This window comes from Sus scrofa, chromosome 14, assembly GCF_054392235.1.
Source record: "Sus scrofa isolate SSC_HxYL_T2T_F1_AM1 chromosome 14, Sscrofa_HxYL_maternal_Yorkshire_Landrace_v2.0, whole genome shotgun sequence".
Taxonomy (NCBI): Eukaryota; Metazoa; Chordata; class Mammalia; order Artiodactyla; family Suidae; genus Sus; species Sus scrofa.
In genome coordinates, this window is record NC_139396.1 from 30039172 (window position 1) to 30056716 (window position 17545).

The 17545-nt window shown below is 35.5% G+C and overlaps 1 long non-coding RNA gene across 7 annotated transcripts in view; it reads right to left on the reverse strand.

The window, feature by feature from the left end:
• The window catches only part of LOC146396455 (uncharacterized), a 548277-nt gene that overhangs the window by 437300 nt on the left and 93432 nt on the right, over window positions 1-17545 (reverse strand). For all 7 annotated transcript variants that reach the window (XR_014828389.1, XR_014828385.1, XR_014828388.1 and 4 more), the window contains exon 2: window positions 5381-5494. This is a non-coding gene — a long non-coding RNA (uncharacterized LOC146396455). The remainder of the gene's footprint in view (window positions 1-5380; window positions 5495-17545) is intronic.

Genomic DNA, 17545 nt, shown 5'->3' on the forward strand with positions numbered 1-17545 from the left:
AGCTACAGCTGCCAGCCTACGCCACATCACAGCTGCATCTGCAACCTACACCATAGTTCACAGCAACTTGGGATCCTATCTCACCAAGAGAGGCCAAGAATCACACCTGCATCCTCATGGATACTAGTTGCATTTGTAACCTGCTGAGCCACAATGGGAACTCCAACATATTTTAAAACATTAAAATCACATGCCTTAATCAGAGTCTCATTAAAATAAACAATTATGACATAAAAAACAAAGCTATATGGAAAATCATATGTTTGAAAATTAAGAAATACACATCTATCTAGAGATCTGCTGTACAACATTGCGTTGATAGTTAACAATGCTATATTGTGCACTTAAAAATGCATCAAGAAAGTAATCTCGGAGTTCCCCGTCGTGGCGCAGTGGTTAACGAATCCGACTAGGAACCATGAGGTTGCGGGTTCGGTCCCTGCCCTTGCTCAGTGGGTTAACGATCTGGCGTTGCCGTGAGCTGTGGTGTAGGTTGCAGACGCAGCTCGGATCCCGCGTTGCTGTGGCTCTGGCGTAGGCCGGTGGCTACAGCTCCGATTGGACCTCTAGCCTGGGAACCTCCATATGCCGTGGGAGCGGCCCAAGAAATAGCAAAAAGACAAAAAAAAAAAAAAAAAAGAAAAAAGAAAAAAAGAAAGTAATCTCATATTATTATTTTTAGCACAATTTAAAAAAAAAAAAAAAGACTCCTTTAGAAAACTTTTACAATTTCTCACTTTGGGACTGGGAATGTCTATCCTATACCTGCCCATCACTGTATTTTGGAAATATACAACCTGCTATCTGGTTTCTCAGTTTCACAGCTGGGAAGGAATTTTGCCTCAGGAAAAGTCATACCTCAAGTTTCACCTATACTTGATTTAGATGATATTTAGATGAGATTTTGGAATTAGAGTTGCTGCAGGAATGAGTTAAGACTTCAGGGGTTGTTAAGATGGGGTGCAAATACTTTGCATGTAAAAAAAAACATGAATCTGGGGTAATTCCCCCCCAAATTCATATGCTGAGTCCTAACCCCTGGTAGCCAGATATGACTGTATTTGGAGATAGAATTAGAGAAAATTACATTAAAATGAGGTCATCACTCTGGGCCCTAATCTGATACAACTCACGTTCTCATAAGAAGAGGAAATTTGGCCACAGAAAAGCACAAAGGAAAGTCACAGGGAAAAGACTCATTTTAAGGCCAAATAGAGAAGCCTCAGAAGAAACCAACCTTGCTGACCTCTTGATTTTAGACTTCCAGGGTCCAGAACTATGAGAAAATAAATTGTTGTTTAAGCCACCAAGTCTGTAGTACTTTGTTACAGCAGCCATGACAACTAATATATCATACAATCTAGCAATTCTATTTCTGAGCATATGTGCAAAAGTAGTGAAAATAGGTACTCACATGGATAATTCTACATCTCTGTGCATAGCAGCATTTTTCACAATAGCCTTTTGATGAAAGTAATATAAATGACCATTGCTGGATAAATGATCAAAATGTGGGCTATACGTACAATGAAATATTACTCAGCCTTAAAATGGAAGGAAATTTTACACATGTTACAATATAGATGAACAATAAAGACATTAAGTGAAATAAGCCAGTTACAAAAGGACAAATACTGTATGATTCCACTTCCGTGAGGTTCCTAGAATAGTCAAATCCTAGAGACAGGAAGTAGAATAGTGGATGTCAAGGACTAGAAGAGTGGAGAACAGGCAGTTATTATTTAAATGGGTACAAAGTTGCATTTATTGGAGAGGAAAAAGTTCTGAAGATGAATGTTGGTGAAAGGTGCACAGCAATGTGAATATATTAATACCATAGAACTGTATACTTAAAAATGGTTAAAATAGTCAATTCTACATTACGTATATTTTAACCACAATTTTAAAAATGAAAGAGAAATAAACAGACAAAATAAGAAAAAAATTCATCAGCAGCATTACCTGCACTGTAAGAAATATTAAAGAAAAACAGAAAATGTTACCAGTAACTTATTGGCTCTACATAAATTAATGAAGAGCACTGTAAAGGGTAAATATATGGATAAGTATAAAAGATATTTTTATCACTCTTAATCTCTGCAAAAGATATCTGTTTAAAGTAAAAATAATGGCAACGTGTTGTGGGGTTTATAGCATACGCAGAAGTAAAATGTCTGAAAATAGCTCAAAGACAGGAGGAAAGAATTGGGTAAATTCTGCTGTACATTTTTTATACCATATGTGAAGTAGTATAATATCTCTCGAAAGTTAAACCTTAACTTTCAAATGATACTACAGTTAAATGCTAAAAAAAAAAAAAAGGGTATACATAATAAAAGCATCATATTTTAAAAACTCAATCCAAAAGAAAGAAGGGTCAGGAACAATGAGAAAAAATGGGAGAAATAGACAAGAAATATAAAGATGGTAGATTTAAACCAAACCACTTTGATAATTATATTAAACATCTTATTTCAGCTAAGGTCTTCCAAGAAACAGACACCAAAATGAGATTAGATGTGCAAGAGATTTATTGGGGAGCATGCTTGTGAAGGACCAAGGAAAGAAAATTGGGGTAGGGCTGGAAGAACCTTTATACCACAAAATAGGTCCAACATCTATGAAAGAAGAAAAGGAAAGGAACCTGAGAAGGACAAGCCTCAGACTACTTCATAGTCCTGAAGATCCCCACGGCTAACTCAGGTCATTGCTTCAAAGAATACATATAACATAAAACCCACAAAGAGAAGACAAATAACCCAATTGAAAGAGACTGGGCAAAGATTGGGATAAGCTTTTCTTAAAAGAGGAAATCCAAATGGCTGCTAAAAACAGAAGACAGGATCAACCCATTAGCAAGCAATGAAATGCAGATTAAGACGACAATGGAAAACCATTACAGACCCATTAGATTAAAAAATGCATATAGCATCTGACAGTTTCAAGTGCTGATGAGGAAGTAGAACAATAGAAGCTTTCTCAGAAATAAAAATGGATACAAATTCTTTGGAAATAGTTTAGCATTTTGTAGTAAAGTCGAAGGTATGCATGCCCTATGATGTAGCATTCTACCCCTAATTATATACACTGGAGAAACTCTAATACATAGCCAGGAGTTAGTTACATGCTGTTAAGAGAAACGTTGCTCAAAGTAGCTACAAACTGGAAATGATCCAAGGTGCATCAAGATAGAATCAATACAAATATTAACTATTAAGATAATATTATATTATACAAACCTAAAAATACATGAACTATGTATATATTCATCAACATGAATAAATCTTACAAATATATTACTGAATAAAAGAAGCAGTCAAAAAACTGTAATTTACTTGTATAAACTTCAAAAACAGATAAAACCAAGCTAAAGTCAGTCCTTAGGGGGTAAACTATAGAGGTGAATAATCTATAGAGACAAGCAAGGCCAGATGGTCACATTTCTTTGGTTGATATCATGTCTGGTGGGGGAAGATTTTGTTCTGACTGTGGAGAGGCATGCGGCCAGATTCCACTTGGTCTGAAGGATTCACAAATGCTGCTTTGCAATTTTTTTAACCTGTACATATGTTTTATGCCCTCTTCTGTATGTATAAAACATTTCACAAGAAGAAAAACAAACAAACCCCCCAAAAGGCAAATTGATGATGGATCTAAATCCAGAGCCATCAATATGAATGAAAGATGCAGTGACAAAATTAAGAAAACACCTTGTTTATTTTTTTTCTTCACATTTCTCATGGCCTTGGCTTGCACTGAGTACTAATTATCTACTGTTTGTGTTGCTGCCTATGCATTTTAATAGCTGTTCACTGATCTAGTCTGACCTTCTGCTTAGTAATTTTCAGTAGTCAGCAGGAGGCATTAAATTGCATCAAGACATAATGCATTATGCAATATTGTAAAAACTATGATAAGATGATGCTAGGGCTTGCAAAGCAGCAAAATGTAAATGAGAACTTTTGGCTACAAGGCATGGCTTTAATTGAAAGAGAAATGTCACACAATTGAGGTACATTGGTCTTAGGGGAACAAAGAGACTAAGAACATTGTGCTTCCTCCTGTTCCCAGGATTCTGAATTGAAATTCCTTTAATAATTTTTACTTTGGATTTCAGTTCTGAGCAGGGCTATTACACAATTGGGCAAATTCATTTCAGAAAGACTGTTGCCAAGGTTATTTCCTAATCAGGTAGGGTAAGATGGTTTGAAGAATAAACCAAAGCAGACCCAGGATTTGAAAGCAAGTCTCTAATTTCAGAAACTTTATCAGCTGCCATGTCACATGGTCTCCCTGAAAGGGCACTCAGTGATTTTCAGAACCATCTAGTTGATCTCTTTTTGAGGCCATACTCAAGTTTCATAAAGCTGGTTTGGTACTACCTGTGACTATAGACGTTGTAATGAAATCTGCCCTCTCTAAATCAACTCAAAAATAAAATAGAAATGGATTCAACAATACAATAAATTTTTTGTTCAGGTATTTCCATAGGCACAAGTCAATAAATAAAATACAGTGTGACATCATGGAAAGGTCTTTGGATCGGGGTACGAAGACCTTATAGATTGTATGACCTTGGGCAAGTCATGAAATATTTCTATACATAACTTGTCTAATCTGAAAAATGTAGTAACAGTTCTCAAGCCAATCTCATGTTGGATGGACCTAATGATATGGAAGATATGGAAATGGTTTATACATTTTAAATCATCCTATAAATATTCGATTAGTATTACAAAAGCCAAATGGAGAAGATGCTCAAAATTTCTGAGTCTTAGAGTCCTCAGACATTGTACGTATCTAATACTCTCTTCCCAGTTACGTGTGGCAGCTCATCTCACTAGGTTTCATTGAACCAGTCCCTTAATCTCCATCTATAAAATTTTTAACTCCACAGAGATCCACTTGATAGGGATGTGATTAAGAAAAATGAATAGGGAGGCTGAATGACATAGAAAACTGGACAGAATTTTGTATTCTTATTTTCCTGTGTGACCTTAGATCTGTGAAACAGATAACTGTCCATATCCTATCTATTCTAAAGCTTAATATAAAGAGTGCATTGAGATAGGAGTCCTGCTGACTGTCCAGCCCTAGAACATATGCTTTGAAGTTTTCTATAATAATAATGAGATCCTGGCTCCAAATCAATGCTCACCAGGTCCTCCAGTATGGTCTCATTTTCAAGATGAACCCACCAGAATTAGCAGTTTAGGACTATGGCCACAAAAGAAATTTCTTCCCTGTGCGAAGTAAACTGGATCATATGGGGTTTGAATCCATGACCTTGGCCTTGTTAGCTCTGCTTTAACTAGGTGAGGTAATAGGTCCAGATGGTAACAAGATACAGAGCGCTTTGCAGAAGTCATTCTGTACTTACATAGATCAGAGATGACTTCCAAAAACTGAATCTTTTGATGGCATGTGCTGTTTCACCTCTAGGTACTTAGTCCGTGGCTCTACAGAAGCAAAAGTAGGCAGACAGATGGTCAAGCTGGAGGGAAGGAAAAAGAGAACAAACATAAAGGGAAGGAAGAAAATGTTTGGATTCTGGCCAATGCCCAGCAATGTGAAATACAATAGAAAGCTTATAAATCCTAAACCATGAGAAACTTAGGCAAAGACATTAGTTTTTGCAGTACAAAGCCATCAAAATGAAATATCTCCCCTTCAAGAGAACACACTATCATTAAAACAAAAAATAGTACACAATTGGATTGGGAAATATTCATGAAAGGTTCCCCAACCATGAAATATGTGTTGATGTGAAAGAAAATAATACTGAAGCTAGGAACGCTTGAGAAGAATTCCAAAGTTAAAGAAATCGGGGGCAAGGCCACCAGCTAGCTGAAGATATTTCCAGCAGCAGGGTGGAGAGCTCTTTGCAACCCTTGTTACTAAGGAAATTTCAGAGCCAGTCTATAAATAGCTCTTTGCCATTAGCCCCATCAGAAATGAGGTTCTGCAGCAACACTGCAGCTCTGAGAGCTGCTGAAGGAAATTTAATTCTAGCCAATTCTTTCTTCTTTCCTTCTTTTTTGCAGAAAAAAATGTGAAAAAGAAAGATAAATGTCACAGGGGGAAAAGTGGAAGTGTTGATAGATATATAGCTCAAGACTGCAATATTTCTTTTTCACAAGACTTTTAACTCCTGGCAACTATGAAAATAATGCATGTGTTGCTCCACTATTAAACTAAGTAGGAGATCAGTTGTGATACATTCAGAGTTGGCATTTAATGCCTGCTTTTCATGGGTCGTGAAGAAGGAATTAATACGGTAACCTAGAAACTTTCCTTTAATTTAATAAACTCTAATTCTCTTATAAAGTTTCTTTCATCCAAGGCATTCACATAATAGAATTTTTTAATCCATATTCTTATTTTGATAAGTTGTAAATGTCCCCTCCTACACATCACCATTTTTGCCTTTTTCCCCTACTATCTGTTTCTGTTTCCTTTTGAACTTGTTCCCCAAAAATAAGTGAGTAATTTGTGAATATTAACTTATTTCAACAGAGGTAAACATCAGTTTGGAGGGAAATGGCTGTGATATAATTTACTGGGCATCATTCCAACAGGTAGTTTTTATCAAAATTTCTGCATTCAGAACCTTCAACCCTAGTCTTGGGCAAATGCAGGGATGGAGGGAAGCTGATTTCAGTATGTCCCCGTATTCCTTCTGCCTTTGGAGCTCTCCTACCCAGAAGGTCTCTGACTATGTCTCCAAACCCACAAGATTTATTCAACTAACCCTGCTTACGGTGCCTTGCATTCTGCTTTCCTCTTCCCCTCCCAAAGCAAAATTTAACTCTTTCCCAAATTAATCTATAAATTCAACCTAAGCAAGTCCCACTGGAATCGACAAGCAAATTAAAAAATTTGTGTGGAGGAGTTATGCAGCCAACAAACATTTTAAAGGAAGAACAGAGAAAATAATAAGAGGGATTTACCCTACAAAATATCAAAACACAATACAAAACTACATTAGTTAAAACAGTATACAAGCAAATCAAAGGGACAGTGAAAAGAATCCAGATACATGACAATACCTACATATATGTGTCTATAAATTCAAAATATAAAAAGGTGATTTTTTTTGTGTGTGTCTTTTTAGGGCCACACCCGCAGCATATGAAGTTCCCAAGCTAGGGGTCAAAATATCAGCTACAGCTACCAGTATATGCCACAGCCACAGCCACAGCAATCTAGGATCCAAGCCGTATCTGTGACCCACACCTCAGCTCACAGCAATGCTGGATCCTTAACCCAATGAGCAAGGCCAGGGATTGAACTCTCTCATCTCATAAATACTAGTCGGGTTCGTTACCACTGAGCCATGATGGGAACTCCCAAAAGGTGATATTTTAAATCAGTGGGAAAGGTTATTGGACAGTTGGCTCACTACGCATCAAAGTAATAAAGTTAGATTCCCTACTGTACATTATATACAAAAGTAAACTGAAACTAAATGACTAAATGATCAAATTAATATTTCAAAAATACTACACGAAAACATAGGAGACTAACTCTATAAACTTCAAGTGGTGCAGAAGAGGGGAAAAACTAAACAGGCCATAAACCCAGAAGCCCCAAAGAGAAACATAAATATACTGGATTATGTAAACTTTCAAATCATCGATATAATGAAACCCACTATAAACACACTATAAATAAAGAACAAACAATAGCCTGAGAGAAAATAGTGCAAGATATGCAACAAAATGTTAGTATCCATTTTATAATCTTAAAAAATCAATAATAAAAAAGCAAATAACTAAGAAAAAAATATAGACAAGGAATCTGAACCAATAACTTATAGAAGAGAAAAAACAATGACTGATAAACATAAAAAGATATTCAGTCTCCCTAGAGGTCAGAGGATTCAAGCTACAATAAAATGAGATTTGGGGTGTCCATGATAACAACATTTAAAAACTGATAATATCTATAATTACCGAGATTATAAAGAGATGTCTCATAGGTTCCATCTATCCCATTAAACTCATCTTTCTGCTCATATGCATCTGGAACTATTCTGAGGAAAAAACACAATTGCTCTGAAAGTCTAACTTCAAACTTATGATCACAAATCTCTTACAGGCACACAACACTGCCCAACAATCTCATTACCCTTTCTGGCATGAACACTCTGCCATTCTCCAAAATTATTATTAGCTTTATGCTCTTGTTCTTTCAGATCTTCAATCTTTCCAACTCTCCTTTACAGCCACTTCCTTTTCGGCTAAACTTGTCTGACATTTCATTAAGAAAAGTAAGCAACTAGATACTAATTCCTCATTTTCCCACCCCTCAATCAACCAATTTGTTTGCATCTGTACCTATACCATCTTCTTAGCCTTTTGTTAACTTGAGATAAAATGTCCCCAGTATGATTTAAGAACAATCCTGCATTTGTTCTCTGGATGGTTCCACTTTTTTAAAAGGCTTCAATCCTACATCAATCACGCCTGACTTCTCCCTCTACTGGATCAATGTCATCATCATACAAGCCTAATCTATCATCATCTATCACACACACACACACACACACACACACACACACACATGCACGCACGCATGCATGCACACACGCCACGTCCTCCTCCAGTTAGCTCCACATTTCTTTGTTCCCTTTCTGAGCAAAGCTTCCACCCTGTAAGTTATATACTAGCTTTTCTTCACTTCCTCCCATCACATTATCTGCTCTCCTCTGTGGCGCTTGGCTTCCATCACCACCATTCCACTGGAAACTAAGAAAATTAAAGTGATCAGTGACCTCCATGCTGCCAATGACTTTGCTGTCCTCATTCTACCGGACCTCTCAGCAGCATTCAGCTAAGTTCACCTCATCTGCCTATTTAAAGTAGCTCCTACCCTTGGATTCTGCCACCCCAAACTATAGACTTTTCCCTATTTCACTGACCACTATTGGTTTCTCCTTCTTCACTTGACATCAATACATCAAGTAATTCAAGACTCTGTTCTGGAGTGGTTAACAAATCCAACTAGGAACCATGAGGTTGCGGGTTCAATTCCTGGCCTGGCTCAGTCAGTGGGTTAAAGATGCGGCATTGCCATGAGCTGTGGTGTAGGTTACAGACGTGGCTCGGATCCCATGTTGCTGTGGCTGTGGCATAGGCCAGAGGCTACAGCTCCGATTAGACCCCCAGCCTGGGAACCTCTATATGCCAGTGGGTGTGTCCCTAGAAAAGACAAAAATAAAAAATTTTTTAAAAGACTCTGTTCTACGTTTTCCCTTTTTCTGTCTATACTCTCTCCTGAAGAGATCTCTCCCATTCCTGTGTCCTTAAATACCATATATATGCTGGTGACTCCTAAGTTTGCATCTTCATTGCTGACATTTCCTGAACTCCAACTTTGTATTCTAAGACCTTTATTGTACCACCACAGGGGAGCCTGACATTCATTACAAAATTTGTATCGCCAAAGCAAAATTCTTAATATATCACACCATAACCAGGGCAGGTTTGTTTTTTTTTTTCTCATCTTCCTCATTCCAGTAAATGGCACCACAAACAAACCTTCTTAAGACTAAATTTTAATACTCTTCATTTATCCTATTTCATCATATCACAAATTAATCAGCAAGTCTTGTCACTTTCATCTATAATACATATATCTAATCCATTTAATTTTTCCACTTTACTACTAATACCCTTGTCAAGCCACTCTCCTTTCTTAAATGGATTATGATGGATTATTGGTCTCCTCTCTTGTCCATCTGAAATCCATTCTCCACAGAGCAGTCAGACATCTCTCTAAAACATAAATCAGATCCTCTCTCTCTCCCTCTCTCTCTCACACACACATACACACTCACACACATACTCCCACCTCACTCACCTATACTTAAAATCCTTGTAATGTTGCAATGGCTTTCCACTGAATTTAGAATGAAAATGTCTTCTATTTGTCGGGCTCCAGCCTATATCTTCAAGTTCATTATTTCCAGTAGGCTCTAGCTGAACAAATCTGTGTCTCCTTGAATATACCAAACGTCTTAGGGACTATCCATGAGCCATTCTATTCCTGTTTCACCCTTTTCCTAGCTCTGTACTTGGATGGCTATTTTTTAAAATATTTTTACCTTTTTATATATTTCATTTCTCAAACTTTCTCTGACCACCTAATCTAAAATAACCATATCATAATCAATGTCTATAATCATTTTTTTTCATATCTCATACAAATTCCAAATAGTTATCCTATTCATTTATTTACTTATCTCTCTTCCATCCATCCCACATTTAATTCTTTGCTGGAACGTAGGCTCCATGATGGACCTCAACTGTTTTTTTCATAACTATATTTTTTGTGCCTTAAAAAAAAAAAAAATGTGCCAAACACAATCCAGAGATTTTCCTGGATTATCTGAATAGGCCCAATGTAATCAAAAGGGTCCATATAAGAAAGAGGAAGGGGGATCAGAGTCAGGGAGAGAATAAGGACAGAAGCAAAGGTCATGGAGGAGACAAGAATTACCATGCTGCTGGCTTTGAAGATGGAGGGAGGAATCAGAACCGAAAAATGAAGGCAACCTCTAGAAGCTAAGAAAGTTGAAGTGGGTCTCCTCTCCAGAAGGAAGGTACACTTGCCAACACCTTGATTTTAACTGAGTGAAACTGATTTAATGTTTCTATTCTCCAGAGTTGTAAAAGAGTAATTGTGTGTTCTTTCTTTAAACTGCTATCTCTGCAGTAATTTGTTACAGCAGCAACAGAAAAGTGATACAGTCTGTCATCACTTGAATTTACATGGTTTTTAATGTAGTAATTTCACAGTAAGAAATCTATCCTTTGGAAAGTCCAGATTACTATAGTTTTATATTGTCTTAAAATTGGGTAGGGAGTTCTCCAACACTGTTCTTCATTATTATGTGAGCTTTCCATGGAAACTTTTTCCTTTCCATATAAACTTTAAAATCAGTTGTTAATACCTACAAATGAGCTTATTAACATTTCAATTACGATCGCATTGACTCTATGGATCAAATTAGGAAGAATTAACATCTTAACAATATTAAGTCTTCAATTCATGAACACAAAATATATTTCCATTTATTTAGAACTTCTTTGATTTTCATGTATCAGTGTTCTCTCCCATTAAGACTGTATACATAATTTTTAGATTTATAACTAAACATTTACGCTTTTATGCAATGGTAAATATTACTCTTTTTAAATTTCAAATTACAGCTGTTCATTGCTAGCATATATAAAAACAATTGATTTTTTTTATGTAACTTTGAATCCTGCAACCTTGATATATTCATTTACTAGTTTCAATTTTTTTTTGCCAGTTTTGGAGATCTTCTACATACACAATCATGATATCTATGAACAAAGACAGGTTTATTTCTTCCTTTCCAATCATATTTTGTTTTTGCAATAGTTAGGACTTCCAGTATGATGTGGAAAAGGAGCGATAAAATGAGCACCCCTTCTTGATCCTGATCTAAGAGGAAGGTATACAGTCTCTTTCTCACTACTAAGTCCCTCTCTTACCACCGGTAAATAAGAGTTACTTTTTTTTTTAATTTTTCTAGATTTTTATAGATCTTCAAGCTGAGGAAGTTTCCCTCTGCTCCAATTTTAATGAGAGCTTTCATCATCAGTGAGTGTTGGAAATTTTTAAATGCTTTATTTTGCATCATTGATCTTTATTTGCATCACCGATCATATTATTTTTCTTCTTTAGGTTTTTAATAAGGTACATTACATTGATTGATTTTCAATATTGAGCCAGACTTATATACCTGGAATAAATCTCACTTGGTCTTAATGTATAATGCTTTTGATATATTTTCATTTCAATTTGCAATCCTTTGTTAAGGATATTTGCGTGTATGTTTATAAGAGACATTGGTCTGAGTTTTCCATTGGTGTAATACTTTTAACTGATTTTGGTATTATCCAAGGTAATGCTGTTCTCTCTGCTTCTATCTTCTGGAAAGATTGTGGGGAAACATTATTTCTCCCTTTAATCTATAGCAGAAATCAACAGTGAGACTACCAGAACTGTGGGCTTTCTTCATTGAAGTTTTTTTTTTTTTCCTTATATATATATTTTTTTCTACTGCACAGTTTTAATAACTGATTCAATTCTTTAATAAACATAAAGCTAACATACAGCATGTTAACTAGTTAATAATACTGTATTGTATATTTGAAAGTTGCTTTGCTAAGAGAGATCATTTTACTGATCTTGTTGAATAACCAGTTCCTGATATAGCAGATTTTTATGATTGTTTTCTTGTCTTCCACTTCATTGATTTCTGCTCTAATTTTTATTACATCTTTTTCCTGCTTGTGCAGATTTCTTCTTCTAGTTTCCTAAAGTGGAAGATTTTAAATTAGTTAAAGCTGAATTTAGATCTGATTTATTTTCTAATATATGCATTTGATATAATTATATAAATTTCTCTCTAAGCACTGTTTTAACTACATCCTACAAATTTTGATTAGTTATTTTTTATTCTGCTTTACTAAAAATAGATTTAAATTTATTTTGAGACTTTTTCTTTGGCCTATGGTTGTATAAAAATGTGTTATTTTCCAAATATTTTTGGAATTTCTTCTAGTTTAATTCTATTGTATTCTGAAAGTGGACTTCCACTTTGCGTTATTGCTATTCTTTTAAATTTTTTATGTTGTAAGGCCCAGAGTGTGGTCTCTCTTGGCGAATCTTCTGCAAGAGTTTGAAAAGAATACCCAATTCTTCCATTATTTGATGAAGTAATCCATAAGTGTCAGGACACTCTGATCGATGGTGTTGTTCAGGTCATCCATCTCTAACTGATTCTCAAGTTCTTGGTTCTATCAATCACTAATAGAAGAATCTTGAATTCCCCATCAAACAACAATGGATTTATCTATTTTCCTTTAATTTCCTTCAGTTTTTGCCTCATATATTTTGAGGCTGTGTTGTTAGTTACATAAACACTTAGGACTGAGTTGTCTTCTTAGAAAATTGACTCCTCTGTCACTATGCCATGTCCCTCTCACTCTCGGATAATCTTACCAGTCCTGACATTTACATTCTCTGAAACTAACATGGCTACTCTAGCTTTCACTGACATGATACATGGTTCGCCACCCCCTTTACTTTTAACCTGTCTGAGTACAGTCAAAGCGAGTTTCTTGTAAACAACATATAATTGGGTCTTTTACATCTAATTTATCTCTGTATTTTAAATGGTGTGTTGGAACCATTGCATTCACATTTAACGCAATTATTATATAGTTAGATTAATATCTACCATGTTTGTAACTCTTTTCCATTCATTGCTTTTGTTCTTTGTCTCTTTTTTCCCACCTCTTTCTCTGACTCTTTTGGTTTTAATTATGCATTTTATATAATCCCATTTTATCTCTTCTCTTCCCATGTCACTTATACTTCTCTTTTTAGCCGTTTCTAGTGATGTGCTACAGTTATTAATATAAATTTTTGGCTAAACTTCACCTTCAAATAATACTACACAACCTCACACGTAGTGCGTATTTAGGAAGTAATCCAAATTCCTCTTTCCTGTCCCATGAGAAACTGTTGTCTTTCATTTCACTTATCAATATTATATAATAACCCAATACACTGTTACTCATTTATTTAAATGAACAATTATCTTTTAGAACAACAGAGAATATGAAAAATAAAATATTATTTTTACCTTTCTTTTCTGCTTTTTTTTTTAATGTAGATCAAATTTTCTGATCTGTATCATTTTTCTTCTACTTGAGGAACTTTTAACATTTCTTGCAGTGGAGGTCTGATGGTGATGCATTCTCTTTTGTTGTTGTTGTTTTTGTTTGTTTCTCTGAGAGGGTCTTTATTCTTCACTTTTGAAAGATGTGACTGGATGTAGAATTCTAGGTTGGTAGTTTTTCTTTCAACACTTTTAATATTTCGCACCACTCCCTTCTAGACTGCATAGTTTCTGACAAAAAGTTTGGTATAATTTTTATCCTTGCAACAGACGTCAAGATGATTTTCTCCTCTGGTTTCTTTCAAGATTTCCCTTTTGTCTTTCCTTTCTTCAGTCTGAATATGACATGCTCGAGTGTGGTTTACTTTTGGTATTTATCCCATTTAGTATTTTCTGAGCTTCCCAGATCTCTGTTTTGTTGTCCATATTAAAGAAAGCTTACAGCCCTTATTACTTCAAATATTTCTTCTGCTCCACCCTGCTTGTTCTCCTTCTGATAGTCCAATCATGCATAAGTTACACCTTTTGAAATTGTCTCACATTTCTTGGATATTCTGTTCTATTTTTTCTTCATTCTTTATTCTCTTGGAATTTTAGTTTGGGAAATTTCTATGAAGCTATCTTTTAAGATCATTCATTCTTTCTTCAGTTGTGTTGAGTCTATTGATTGGCCTATCAAAAAACTTCTTCAATTGTATTACATTGTTTTTGATCTAACATCTGCTTTTGCTTTTTTCTTAGTTTCTATCCTTCTGTTTACATTACCGATTTGTTCTTATATCTTGTACTACTTTCACTGTTAGAATCGTTAACATACTAATCATTGTTATTTTAAATCTCCTGTCTGATAATTACAACATCCTTGTGACCAGAGTCTGGTTCCAATGACGACTTTGTCTCTTGAGACTGTTTTTCCTGCCTTTGGCATGTATTGTAATTTTCTGTTGAAAGCTGCACTTGATGTATTAGGTAATAGAAACTGAGGTAAATAGGCCTTTGATATGAGGATTTATATTAACTTGGCAAGGACCTTGGCTGTATTTAATGTTTTTCCATCGCCAGAGGCATCAGATTTCTTAATGTCCTTGTTTCTGTCTCCACTGTCGACTCTGGACTTCCCTAAGTACTTCTCCTCAGGGGGAATCTACGCCTTGTGGCTCTTTCCACTGTAATTTACTGAAATACTGGAGCTCTGTTAGAATGGTGATGAGGTGTGGGGGAAAAGAAGCATTCTATAATCTTATAATTAAATCTCGAAGACTTTTACTGAGCCTGTGTCTCTGGTCTATGGCCATTATAAGCAACTTTCCAGTGGTATAGCTTTTATTCTTTCCCATTCCCCATTCCTTTCTCATTCCACAATTTGCCCCATCTATTTCTTTAAAGCCCTGATCCCTGTTTACCATGTGTTTTTTCCCCCTTTAGCTGATGCAGAAATGCTAGAGGGTTCTAGAGTGGCAGGAATGCCCTTCTCTAGCTAAGATAAGCCTCTGACAAAGTCTATTCCTCTAGAGAGAAGGCATCTGCTATGAAACACTCTGTGGATATATTTCACAAAGATTACTATTCCCTTCTACTAGCCAGAGTTTTAAGGAGCTCTTCCTCAAATCTTCAGGAGGAGAACCTGGTGAGGTTCATGGAGGTGAAGCCCACTAAAGTGTGGGGGACCCTCTAAGAATACTGCCCCCAGTAGTACATGCTCAGCCCCAAGGAGTTCCCCAAAATAACCACTTAAATGTCCTACCCATTTATGGCTGCAGGAACTTCTGGAGACAAAGGAGATGAGAGGCTCAGGGGTGTTAGAAACAAACATTGTAACCTTGAATGAAGAATCCTATCATGAGTGATGAAATACTGATAACAGCTCTGTGACTTGATGGATCTGTTTACTAAAAGACTGAAAGGAAGAAGCCATCTTATTTGTAAATTTTTGTTTGATATAAATGCAAACTTGAAGAAATACTGCAGAAAGGGTACAAGAGGACTCATGTAGACTTTTCCAAATTGACCAGTTGTTTACCTTTTGCTTGACTCATATTAATATATATATTATATGTGAATGTTATATATATAATATGAGAATATTTATTTTCTGAATCATTTGAGGGGAAGTTGGAGACATCATACCCCTTTACCTGATACTTCAATGTGTATCTCTTAAGAAAAAATTTATCTTGCATAAACACATTATAGTTTTCAAGTTCAGGAGATTCAACATTAAAGCACTATACAACACTATTTTATAGTCCACACTCCATAATCAAGTTCTGCCAACTGCCCAATGCCAAGCTGTTTTAAGATTACACACTGCATTTGATTGCCATGTCTCTTTCATCACCCTTAGAAGGAAAGGGCTTGAAGTGCCTTGGAATAGTGGCAGGTTGGGAAGAAATTACTTCTGTGGAAAAAGGAGTAACTTGGACTGGAGAAGCATCCCTTGGAAACTTAAAAGTGAAGAAAAGAAAGAGAACAGTTGAAATTATTGACAATTATCAAAATCATAAAATAAGAAAAGATTAAAGAAATTGCACTTTACTAATAGAGCAAGATAACTTTGGTATAAAAAAAAAAAAATACAATGAAACCCCTAATTCCTGCCGACATACACCTATCAATGCTGATTCAGAAAGATAGAAAAATACATTTAAAGATAAAGAGAAAATGATATAAAATTATATACTTGTAAAGCCACTTTATTAAGAAAACTTTAAATGAGAATAAAAATGTTGCAGCAAATGTAACAAAATCAACTCTTCAAAATCAACCATTCAACCATAAAGCAGAGGAAACTATTTTTAAAAAAACTGCAAGATAGGTGCTCCCATCATGGCACAGCAGAAACAAATCTGACTAGGAACCATGAGGTTGCGGGTTCAATCCTTGGCCTTACTCAGTGGGTTAAGGATCCGGCATTGCCATGAGCTGTGGTGTAGGTTGCAGAAGCGGCTCGGAACCCGTGTTGCTGTGGCTCTGGCACAGGCCGGCAGCTACAGCTCCGATTAGACCCCTAGCCTGGGAACTTCCATATGCCAGGAGTGAGGCCCTGAAAAGACAAAAAACAAAAACAAAAACAAAAACTGCAAGATAAAATAAGTATCTTTTAAAAAAACATTTGCACATAAAAAAATTCTTGCATCAAATATTCAAAATAATAGAATTTAAATGAATAAGAGATAGGGGTAGAAAGAAAAATGATCATCCAATTAATAAAATGAAGAAAATTTAAAAAGTCATCATGGAAAATAAAATGAAAGTACAAAGTACTTAAGGTTGTACTTGGAAAAATGGTTTGGTTTACAGCAAAGTTTGTACTAGAAACTCTTAGATTTTAAAGATAAGTAAAAAATATAATTTGAGCCTTCAGGGAAAAGACCAAGTTACTTAGGAAAGAAATAAAATTAGTTTATTATCACACAACTGGATAACCCCATACAAATCAAGACTAAAGTGAAAAAGTATTTTTAAATGTCAAGGGGAAAAGTGTGAGATAGTTTTAGATACAGTTAAATCATCATTTAAATATCAAAATTAAAAGAAAAAACCCACAGTTGACAGATTTAAAAACTCAGAGAAGATTTTATTTGAAAACCTTTCCCAGGGAATTTTCTAGATGACAAATTTTATTAAATTAAGAGTTTGAGGTTATTTTGGCAAAAAGACTAATAGCAAATTTTTAATATAAAAAGACACAAAGACAACGAAGAAGAAAGACCTCTATATTCCAACTGCAAATCCATCACATAAATTATTGGCAGATTCACTTTTATTGGATGAGCTAATGTGATTTTCAAAACTCCCCACTGAGCTAATGTGATTACGCTC